This window comes from Typopeltis vanoorti, chromosome 20, assembly GCF_054136105.1.
Source record: "Typopeltis vanoorti isolate ZY-2024b chromosome 20, IOZ_Tvanoo_1.0, whole genome shotgun sequence".
NCBI classification, from domain to species: Eukaryota; Metazoa; Arthropoda; class Arachnida; order Uropygi; family Thelyphonidae; genus Typopeltis; species Typopeltis vanoorti.
In genome coordinates this window covers 93,176,557-93,189,182 of record NC_143568.1, presented here as the reverse complement: position 1 = coordinate 93,189,182, position 12,626 = coordinate 93,176,557, and the positions used below count along the sequence as shown (strand labels likewise).

The 12,626-nt window shown below is 33.5% G+C and overlaps 1 protein-coding gene across 2 annotated transcripts in view; it reads right to left on the bottom strand.

The window, feature by feature from the left end:
* Pp2C1 (protein phosphatase 2C) overlaps positions 1 to 12,626 on the bottom strand; it is a 90,699-nt gene that overhangs the window by 61,863 nt on the left and 16,210 nt on the right. The gene's annotated exons all lie outside the window — the stretch shown is intronic.

The window sequence follows — 12,626 nt, the reverse complement described above, 5'->3', positions numbered from 1 at the left end:
GAAGTAAATAAACGTCAATGGCCTGGTTGGCTGAGTGGTTAATGTATTTGCTCTCCAGCCAAAAGGCTGTAGGTTCGAATCCTGCTGTGGGCATCGATGTTCGTGATATACTGTCCACTACCACCACTGGTATTTTCACAGACAATCTGTGAAAATAGTTGTAGTTGATGGATTAAGAGATGGAGATGGTGAGTTGCTGCCCTCCCTCTAGGAGTCTTTGGATTAATTGGAGGTGTCACATAAAAAATAATAAGCTAATGCCTTTTAATCAGAGATAGCTGGCCCATGCTTATCATTAATTATAGGCAACCACTGATGAAGAGACTGACAAACAAGTGCTGCCATCTCTTGGTACCTAACTCAAATAGGATATGTTACTGTCTGAAATAGTGTGGGTCCTACAGATGATTTTTTTGAGTTTATGGGATGAAAACCCAATGAAAAACAAAATTAAAAAAAATGGACATTTAGGGAATAGAGATGCACAAGGTTGCTAAAATGAGAGAAACATTTGACTATTAGTGGAGTGAAGAAAGCTGTTGAATGGGCGATTCCACATTTCAGTTTCTGATTGCTCTTTTCCTATTTTATGTACTGATATGTAATCTTAATTGCATCCATCCTGTTTTTTGTTTTTTTTTATAAAATCACTGTCACTACTTATCTCATTTAACAATCTTCCAAAATAATTACTTACTGTAAACATTTTTGATGTCACCTTTATCATCTTTAATTCATTTTATATTGCTCTTTTTTCCCCATTTTAATGTAAAAAAAAAACAATAGCCTTCAGAACGTTCTGTGACCTTCATGATATTTATCTCCTATATTGTTACCAGTCTTCCCACAACTTTTGTTTAACTACTTTTACACACAGCTTGGCTTTCTTACATGTTATACTGTATTCTCTGAGAACACCTGTTGACATCTCAAGTTATTTTCGATATGTTTTCTCATGGAAAAGAAAAAGGCATATATTTCTTGCGATTTGTCTCTCTCTTTTTCAAATAAATTCTTGAGTCTACGATGAACTCAAGTTCATCGTAGTTCAGATCAAATATCCAAGGTTTGGTTCACGTTTTTCAAACTCATTCATTTTCTTTTTAAATCACATTTCTGTATTTGAGTCTCATATATATGTGTATGTATATCACATTTATTAGACTGGATTATTAACCAAAATTTATGACAAATATGTGGTTTAGGATATGATGACTTAGAACTGCAGCTGTGCAAAATGACTATACTTCAATTATTGATATAAAGGATATTATACAGGTATCCCTCGATGTTACTGCGTGTATCAAAATCGTGTTAATCAATGGTAAAAATTACAACTCGTCCATGATTGATTACTGTATTAATAATTTGTTTTATATGATACTCTTTTAGGAAAGATAAAAAATGAATGCAAAGTAAATGTTTAATAAATACTTGTATCTACATTATTTATTGCAATTTTTTTTTATCAAAAGAAGTTATCAAGAGTCATTTGAACAGTTTTAGTTTCTTTCTTATCGGCATAAATTCTACGATAACAAGCAAAATGACTCTCCAGACCTTGGCAAACAAGCAATAAAACATAAAGAAAAATCACTGCAAATATAATACATGGTGGTACAAATTAAGTGGATATTGAATCCAACATTATTTCATAGCCGAATATAGAAACTACAAGTTTCGTGCCGAATATATAGAAACTAAATGTTTCGGCAGATGCAAACAAAAGCAACCTTATGGGCAACTTGTAGTAAAGGTGGAGTAAGCCCCAGATCACTTTCCTTAGTATTTTCCATAATGTAAAGCACATCTCCGAGAGGACATGTATGATAAATAAACCTTTAGCTCTCTATTTCAGTAATACATGATGGTTTATTTATTTTCAGTTACAATCTAGAAATTATAGAAAAAAATAAAAAACTAAACCATACTATACTGACATCAGAGGTTGCGGCATCTCTCAGATACAATTTACTGTCAAATATCACAAACCTTTACATAACATGTGTTAAACCAAACTGACAGCAAAAAACAGTGCGGAATATCACTCGAACACATGAATGCACAGCTACTCATGACCTCCAAGCTATACACTAAATTGTGTCAGAATATTTATATTAAACATTTTGCATGTATCTGTCAGATCAGCTACGAGCTCCGCAGGGTTAAAGGCACGTTAATCAAAACTCTTGCCGTGTATATCAAGGAATTGCCACAATTAATTCTGCTGCGTTAAAGATTCAAAAATTTTCTGAGATCTTATGAAAATATTGCCTTTGGCAGGAACTGTCTTGATTTGCACCACTTAAAAAACATGAAATCAACCCATAAGCTTATGTATTTGTCTTTTATTAATACATTTAGTTTTCAGTATACTAAAATACATCATTCAAAACCTAGAATGATTCTTGGATAATGAAATAATACTAAGCTTTGGCTCTACCTGATGGTGTTATCCAGCAGATGTTTAATCCTAGTGTTAAACATTTGAGTAGTCTTGTTATTTTATGTAAATAGAAGTGGATGAAGATGTACGGTAGTGCCCTCTCTCTCTCTCAATGAGTCCTTGGAGGTGTCACATAATAATAATACTTATTTTGTACTTTAGTTCTCATCAGAGACCAGGCACAAAAACCTTAAGAGAACCATAAACTCTCTGTCAAACCGTAGCAATCCCAGGTCAAAAAGTATATTTTTCTTAAGTGAACTCTCAGTAAATGCATGCATAAATATTGCAATAAAGAACTTCATTCTGGCAAAATTAAGTTATTGATATAAAGAATATTATATATCCATTATTATAGTCAGATTCAAAATTTTCCTGAAAGCTTATGACAGTATAACCTTCGACATCAAATATATAATATTTATATCAATAACTTAATTTTGCCAGAATGAAGCCTTTTTAGGCTCTTTATTGTAATATCAAACTTCAGTTTTGAGAAGTGAAATAACAGCTAATGCCATTTCCTCTCTAGTGTACTGGATACAAAGAGCAAAAGGGCAGGGAGATATTAGCTAGAAGTTAAAAATTATGTGATCAAACAGCAATTTCAAATAAGTCATTTCATTTCACCTGGCTGTGCTGGTAAGTCAGTTGGTAAAGGCCACTACCTGATTATCACAAGAGCTATGGGTTCAAAATTCATTAAGACATGGATAGTTGTAAAAGCATGCTCTGGATATACAGCCTCTTGAAATGGAGCTTTTTAAGCCCCATTTCAAGAGGCTGTATTAATCTTGTTAAATGTTTCGCAAAATAAGAAGAACTGCATTCATCTGTCTACATGGATATAATAAGTTTTCAATAGAAGAATGGATTTTAATGAAATTTTTTTGTTGAGTCATGTCATTGTTGATTTATAGTGGATTATAATAAGGTGACTACAGTTCTGGATAGGGGTGATTCATATACAGTGATACTTCTGGGTTTTACAAAGCATTTGACAGGCTACAATATCAAACTAGTGTATAAGTTATGGCAAATGAGATTGGAAAATCAATTGGTTGATTGGATAGTAAACTGACTTTCTAATTGATATCAAACGATGGTGTATAGAGGTGCCATATCTCTCAGGAGGAGAGTTACCAGTGCAGTGCCACAGGGTTCTGTTCTAGGGCCACTACTGTTCAGTTTGTTTGTTAATGGTATTGCGAGTGGTTTCAAACTGATATTCAGCTGTTTGTGGATGATGCTGGTGTTTCAGAGCGATTTGAATAAAGTGACTATATGGGCAAACAAGTGGGGATGTCAACTTAAAACCAGTAAATTGTAAGGTTTTGCACTTTAGATCTCAAAAAAGTAAAGCTATGTATCATACTGGAGACATTGTATTACAGGAGGTGGATGAAGCATGTGATCTTGGCAGATAAAGAATTGAAGTTCAAGGGACATACTGCAAAAATAATAAAAACAGCACAAAGAAATGCCAGTATACTAAGAAGAACACTGACAAGTAGAGATAAAGATGTGGTCATCCCACTGTACAATGCTTTGATTAGACCACATCTAAACTACTGCACATCAATTTGGTCACCTCCATTCCTATGCAAGAAGCAAGATGTGGAAAACGTTCAGAGATGAATCACAAAAGCAATATTGGGATTGTGGAATACTGACTATGAAGACAGGTTGGGAGAACAGATGCCAGTCAATAGGTGAAAGAGGGGTGATATGATTGAGACATAAATTGCTAAGGGGGTGCTTATCAAATACATACCCAGGATATTTTTCAAAGGGTTGAAGGAGGGAAGGGAATAGAGACAAGAGGTCATTCTTTGAAGTTGTATACAGGTGTGCTGCATAAGAGAGTGCAGCATGACTTTTTTGTATGGAGAGTCGTTGGCGAGTAAAATTTTTTGCCAAATGAGATGGCGAGTGCACAAACATTATTTTTGTTAGAATGCATCTTCCTATTGCCTCGCTTGATGAATCTTGACTCTAGGAGGTGTATGTAATAATAAAAACAATAATAATGTTTAAAATCAGTCACAACAATTCAAAAAGATTATGGTACAAACAATAATAAATGTAGTGGACATATAGCAAATGACAGCCTGGTTGGCTAAACAGATAGCACATTCACTATTGAACCAACAGATTGCAGGTTAGAATCCCACTGTAGTCATGGATTTATAAATGTTTTAAAGTGGTTGATGAATTTCATGGTCCATTGTGAGAATACCTTGCTTATTAGAAGTTTTGAAGGAAAAATAAAAAATTCCATGTTTTGCTTCTAGATCAGTGTCTAGATTATCTAACCCACAGGCTCACCCACAATAATAATACTCAATACTCAAATAATACTCAACTGTGACATGAACTCTATCAACATCCACCGGCCCTACATAATCGCCGAGGTTTGGAAGCTTCACAAAGTAAAATCGAGGTCACAACCCTGACCAATCTGCGATAATACAAACACTTCAAAGGCAGAAACACCTAACCGACCTGACATAGCAACCACTTCCTCCATGAGTTCAGACGACGACCAAGCATAGTCGAAATGGACTGCACCCCATCAACCCCCCCCTCAAAAAATCAGTTGCTGTTTTCATCCCCTTTCACCCTTTCCCACCCTATATAAAAAAATGCTCCACCCATCCCTAATAATATAATGTGTATATATATATATATATTATACAAAAAAAAACAGGTTTCTTCTATCACAATATATTTTAATTCTCCCACATTGCCCAAAATCCCCCCCCACACACACACACGTCCTTCCAAAACACCATAACTGCAGTAGTTTGCACACCGCAGAAAGAAGACAAGCCACAACATCCAGGAAAAAAGGTATGTGCAAATTTCTCTTCCTTTATGCTACATATATTTGTTGGTAAATATACATCTACAATGCCCTAAGAATCCATGAGTAAAAAGCCAATGACATTTAAACAGGGCACTCCTAAACAGAAACATGCAAAATAGCTGTAAATATAATAGTTTGTTAAGAGGAGTAACATGGGAGTTTTCCCAGAAATAATATCCATAATACTCAAGTTTACAACATTTCATTGGTAGGTTGGATTCACGTTATCTATATAATTTTTTTAAAAAAAAATAACTTATAGGACTATATAGCTAAATGATAAAATAGAAAATAACTAAAATTTATTTCCAATGGCATTACTAGTTTTGTCTTCCAAGAAGACTTCATCAGGTGAATAATACATAGAAGAGAAAAAAAACATTACTTGGGTACATCACCAAACTTCTAAATTATCAATGGATTGCTTACATTAGAATGAATTCGTGGACTAGTCCGCATTGGTGTGCCCATGCACAAGGACATGGTCTCAAAACCACCATAGCTGAATATCAAAGAGTAACAATCAGAAAGATTGTGACCGAGGTTGGCATTAGGGTGAACAGGATTTAGTGCAATTTTTTGTTGATTTTAAGAGTTTGCTTTCAAGTTCACCACCATATCATTTGTAAATGATATCAGATCTATCCCAGTTTACTGAGTGTACAGTGGATTGATGGTCATTGGGATCAGAAGAATTAAGAACATGACTGAATAAAGCTTTGGCCCTGATTCTACCATAGGTGATATCTCTGAAATATTTCTCAATAGAGCTCAATTGATTTCAATATTTGCCTATACTATGGAGAATTACAGCCACAGTAAACACCTGCCTACTTCAAACTGTTATGTTTAGGTTTTACTGGTTGAAGCCAGGATATCAAAGCCTTGTTAGGGGGGGGGGGGGAGTAAGGTACAAATCTTATATTTCTTGAGGATTCTTACTAATTTGTTAGAAATAGAGCTGATATACGGAATACATAGAATAAAACCTTTTACATCATTAATCTCTTCGACACGGTGTGTAGGAGGATTAGAGAAGAGTTTAGAAATAGTAATGAATAGAAATAATAGAAATGTTTTGTAAGTTTTACATCAAGAAAAGGAAGCGAACTGTTAACTTCTAGTTCTGCTGTAAATTTTATGGATGTTGTTGTTAAGATGGTTCAAGAACTCTTGGAGTGAATCTGGACCAAAAACTTCTTCAAAAACTGCTAGTACAGGTGATAGAGGGTTGCCCATGGCTAACCCATAATATTACTTGTAGATTGTGTTTCCAAAAAAGAATTAGCCTGAATGTATATAGCGACTTAAGAGGGTCATGATTTTTTTAGATTATCTTGTAAACGATAATCTAAAGAAAATATATTAAAAAATTATTTATCTTGTAAAAGAACTAATACTACATTTGTGGTACATTAGTAAATAGAGAAGTAATATCAAAAGCTGGCTAACATTTCATCCTTTTGTAGGTGTATGTCTTTAATCTTGGAAACAAAATGTTGGAAATTCTTAATGCAGGAATCAGAAGAATCTGTAAAAGCTTTTAATAATTTTGCCAGATGTTTGGTTAACTTATAAGTAGGGAAGCCAATTCCATCTACAGTTGGTCTTAGTGGGGATGTTTTCTTCGTATTTTTGGAATCATTCATGCAAAGGAATGAGGGGATGCAGGGACTGGAGAAATAATCTTAATTCTCTAGAGAATTCAAAACTAGAATAGAGAAGGTTATTAGTTTGGTTACATAATTCTCATGTTGGATCATTATCAAGAATGGAGTATCTGTATATAGTAACTCTGCCATTTTGTAATAATATTCTTCAGTATCTAAGATAACTGTGGCATTTCCTTTGAAAGCAGGAAGGATTATAATATTTTTTATTTTCTTTTAAATATTTTAGTGCTTAGAGTTCTGCTTTGGTAACATTACTTTTTTGGTGATTTTACTTGGTTAATAGCAAAAGATTGATTAGAATCAATCTATTCTCGTAGAAAATTATTTCTTAAGTTATTTAGTAATCAGAATCGATCTATCCTTAATTTAGCTTCCTGAGGTAGAAGGAAAGAAGCAGTCTTTTAGATAATAAAAGTTCTTTAGGAATACTATGAGGAGGATATTGCAAAGTTAAAACCCTTGCTGACAATATCTGTTTCTATGTTTGAAAGATGATAACCAGAACTTATGATCTCGTTGAGAGGAAGATGATCCTTTGGATAAGATAAGATAACTTCTCTTGTTCTACCTTCACGCATCATTTTCTTATTCATTTAAATTTGTGTGTTCTGGATATCAGTGACTTGAGAGGTAAGCATATTCTTAACGCATTGCCATAAGTTATTTTCTACAATTTGTTCTAAAGAGGCAGATAAATACCTTATGGGAATTCAATTGTGCTATAAACCATTTAGTGTCAACAATTCTTTCTTGGAGAAGTTCTTGTTTAGCTTTATAATAAATCCTCTTTACATTTAGTCTTGATGGTTTCTTTAAAACTAATGAACTTTGAATGAAAATATATACACATACACACACGAACATGACACCACTGGGAAACTGTTAAGTTTAGGTTTTACTGGTTGAAGCCAGGATATCAAAGCTTTGTTAAGGTTGTGTGTGTGGGGGGGGGGTGAATAAGGTATGAATCTTATATTTCTTGAGGATTCTTACCAATTTGTGTGCAATAGAGCTGACATACAGAATAGTGATAAACAGTGGCGTCACATGCCCGTTTCAGATGAGTGTGCTGTCATGGCTTATGCAAGCTGTGCTACATAATTCATGTCAGTTTGACCGTATGATTGCATTTTTATTGAGGTATGAAAGTTTTAAGAGTGTATAGCACATTAGTGTTCATCTTAATTGATCTAATGCAGTTAATTATAGGATAACTTTGAACACCTTAATTTATCAATTAAATGTAACCAAATCTGCACAAAGTGGAGGACAATGTGTTTGTTTTAAGATACTGTATGTTAGAAATCAATAATGATGGAGAATGCTATATTTGGTTGCAGGAGCGCGACAAGGGTAATTGCCACCCGGGTGCAAACTTTTATTGGCTGCCCCTTAAAATAATAACTAAAGGAAATCGCATGTAGCATTTACTACAATAAATAAAATATCAATGTTGCCGCCTGGGTGCGGTGCACCCTCGGGTTGGCACGGCCCTGTTTGGTTGGTCTATTTGAATTACTCAAAAAGGTATAAAATTTGGAAGAGGAGGTTGAGGCTTACCATTGCTGTTTCCCACTGTAAATATGGGCAAAAAAAGTTATAAATTTATTATCATCATCATGCCTATCACGGATTTAGGCCTAGAATGGCCTGTTCTGGCCTTAGAAGTCATTGTTGAATCTTTTAAGAGGATGTCCTGGTTTTCTTTTTCCTAATGGCTTGTACTTTAAGGCTTGTTTTGGTAATCTTTCTGTTTTCATTCTTTGAACATGTGTATGTTTATATTTTTTCTATTACTGATTCCTGGTTTAATTCTTTCATAGCTTCATTTCTTTTGTGATCAAACAGAGTATACTTTGCAGTTTTTCTCATAAACTTCATTTCAGCTTATTAACCTTTGTCTGTCTTTTTGTTTTATTGTCCAGATTTCACTTCCATACATTGGGACTGTCAGGGCTAATGCATTGTATAATTTTAGCTGGTTTGTTTTAAATATAGACTTAATTACACCTGCTATTTTTAAGTACTGTATTTTACAATTTTTAGGTTTATATCTTTTTCATATGTAATCATACAACTTAGGTAGTTAAACGAATTCACCTGTTCTAAAATCTTGTTATCTATTACTATTTCAGTTCTTACTGGATCTTGTCCTTTAAGGCCACAGTTTTTGATTTTTCTGTTGATATTATCATACCATAATCTTCGGCTATCTCATTTAGATTTAAAATAGCTTTCTGTAAGTTATCTTCAGAATTTGTAATTATTATTTAGTCATCGGCAAAAAAGAGTGTTTAAGTTCACAGTAGGAGAAAGTTTAATACCTTCATGGAAAATTTTATTCCATTTTATTATTATTTCATTTAGGTAAATATTAAAATGAGTTGCTGAGAGGAGACATCTCTGTTGGACTCCTTGGTTTATCTCTCTCGTATATGATAGCTCATGATTTAATCTTATTTGTATCTGATTATTTTCATATATACTTATGATAGCTTTTAGAATATTATTTGGTATTTGTCTTTCTTTAATATGTTAAATAAAATGCTTCTTTTAACTTTGCCATTTATTGACTTTGAAAAAGCATTTGACAAAGTTATAAATTTATTGAAAATTGAATATTAAAAACTTGCCTACCACATCAGTTCACACTTCATGCATGCAAAACAGATAAAACAGGACAAATCACAACATTCAATTGGATTTGTTGACAATAACTAATCACAACCTCTAGGTGCTATTGTCTCAGAGCTCACCCTGCCTCACCTTCTGAGCAGTTTAACCTCCCAAACGGCTAGGACGTCTATAGACGTCCAACTAAATCTGGATATGTTTGAGCCCACCTGTTTAAAGAACCTGGATAAGAAGTGCAATTTGACTGTCATGTCCATTAGAAAGTGTGATAAACCCTCACGCTGAAGAGAATGGTTAATCGGATTATCTCGCGTTCGTAGCCATCTCTCAGTTGCCTATAACAAGAAATGCACTTCCTTGTTCCATGCTGGTCAACTGGATTTTAGTTATATAGGATAGACTAAAAATAGAGAAATTATTTATATTTTTGTTTTCTCTTTTTATTGTACAATACAATTTTAATGTCTGGACAAAATAAAGATCTTGTATAATTTGTTCACTTAAAAATATTTAAGTGAACAAAGCCTTACCTTGGAGAACCAATTTAATTTTTTATTTTTTTGCGCTAATTTTTTTCTAATCGCTTACTAGACAAAAGATTTTTCTTTGTTCTCGAAGAAATTAATTCACGATAATTATATGAAATATTCTTTTAAAAAATGAAAAGAAAACGGGCTGCCGACGTTCTAGTTTATATTATTTTTATTTTTGTAAAAAACCTTCGAAATCGAATAATACTTCAGATTTCCATTAGGACACGCTTGAGCAACCTAGCTTTATAGAAAATAACATGAAATTCTTTAATCATATTAATAAATTTTTTCTTCATGTTGTATAGTGATCTACTGTTCTTTGTACTTTTCACTTTCTTGGTTTCCTTGTATAATTGGTCATTACAAAATGAAATTAACAGTTATGATTTAAATTTATATTTTCTGCATAATTCAGATATTTTATTCTCCAATTTTTAAAGTAAGCGATACATTTGCTTATTTTTATCATTCAAAATATGTATATCAAAATTTCATTTCCTTTCACAATAGAATTGAACTTTACTTCACCTCTGATAGTTTAACCCCCCCCCCCATGGCATTACTATCACACACCCGAAAACTGTTATGAAACACAGGTACAGTTTTTATTTAATTTGTTATTTTTCTCTAGTAAATGTTCCACATAACTTTAATTTTTTGATACTGAAACTATGTGGTGATTATTATAAATTAGCAAATTATAAATCAGACAATATACATATTATTTATGTATATTGTCTTTTTCATAATTTTTTACTGGGGAAAGGTTACTGCATTACAATGGATAATTACTATATGTGTCCTGAACTCGCTGATTTGCTTTTACAGCATTGTACAGATAGTTATGGTACTATAAATGCAAAAAGGCGAGATATGCCTCCAGATAAGCTATCGAAGGGGGGAAATCCGAGCTTATCAGTGAGGGAAAGTCTTTGCACTACATTGGAAAGACAAAAAAGATGTTTTTCTGCTGTCTTCCCTGCACAATCCATCAATGGAATCTGTGGAGAAGCATGGTTTGAAGAAAGAAAAACCCATTGCTGTGTGTGTGTGTGCATAGAACGACACTATGGGTGGAGTCGACAGGTGCGATCAGCAGCTATCATTCTACTCTGTAATGAGAAAACAGCATAAAAAATATTACAGAAAAATGTTTGGACATGTATTAGATTTTGTTATTTGGAACAGTTTCCTCCTGCACAAGAAAAAATGTTTGTCTACCATAACATATCTAGAATACAGAATAGAAATTGCGAAAGCATTGCTGCATGCACATGCGCCTTCTTCAGCAAGTAGAAAAACAGGAAATCCTGCCAGACATCTGAGGTTGAACGCTGCTAACTCCAACCATTTTCCCCCGAAAATCTACCACCAACGGCTAATAAAAAAAAACAAACCTGCATGCAAATGTTATGTATGTAATAAAAAAAATATCAGAAAGGAAACAAAAATCTGGTGCCCTGAGTGTAAAACTGCTCTGTGTATTTACCCTTGCTTCAAGGTGTTCCACACTGTTCAAGAATTTTAAATTCTGAACAGTATGAAATAAAAAATGTTTGTTTTCAAGGCCATCAAAACAGTCCTTTTCAGGACTAGAAATGTTGATAGAGGGATACCTGAATGAACTGTTTCCTTTTCATCTTGAAGGCGAATTTTTAAGTTCTTTTTATGACACAGAATGAATTTTATTTTCGAAGGAATAAAATATAAGAGGAACTGGAATACTCTTTCCACTTCCTCTGGAACTGGAAAGAGTATTCCATTGGTAAAGTATTTCACCAAAACAATAAAAAATAATGAAATAAAATCTACCCTATATACATATAAAATGATAAGCCTTTTTATGTCATGTTTTTCGAAACGTTTTGAAACTCAGGGGCTACACTGAGTGTCGAGTCTTCAAAATTCGAGTCATCAGAATTCAGGGGCGGAACCCCCTTTCGAGTTATCACTGAAGGAGAACTGACCTACCAGACCAGAACATGGGGGGTTGGGCATAGCCCCCCTAGTTAATAAATGAAATATATAAATAATAACGGGAACATTTTCATCTTGCCAACACTCAACATTGATGTGATATGGGTTCCAAATTTCTTGTTTCGGAGATGTATATTACAAAGTTTTGTAATAAAAAGTTCTGCTACAATGAAGTTTGACATAATCAACAATATTATTACTACCTTATTTCTGTTTCTCGTGTGGGAGAAAAACGGTAAAATGTCACTCTTATAATTATATGAGATGTTATAATGGCAAAAATAGTAAGAAAAAAGTCATTTGCACTTTCTCTTCAAAACACAAAGAAAGAACATTGTAAATTCAGCCAGTGGAAAAGAAAATACTATATATTTTTCTTCTGTTATCTGATTTTTTTTTCTTGTAGTACAAAGAAGAAATCACTGCATATAACATGGAGTCTGCATGAGGGAAAAAATCTGGAAGTTGGTTACATTATAACGAATAGAGAAATC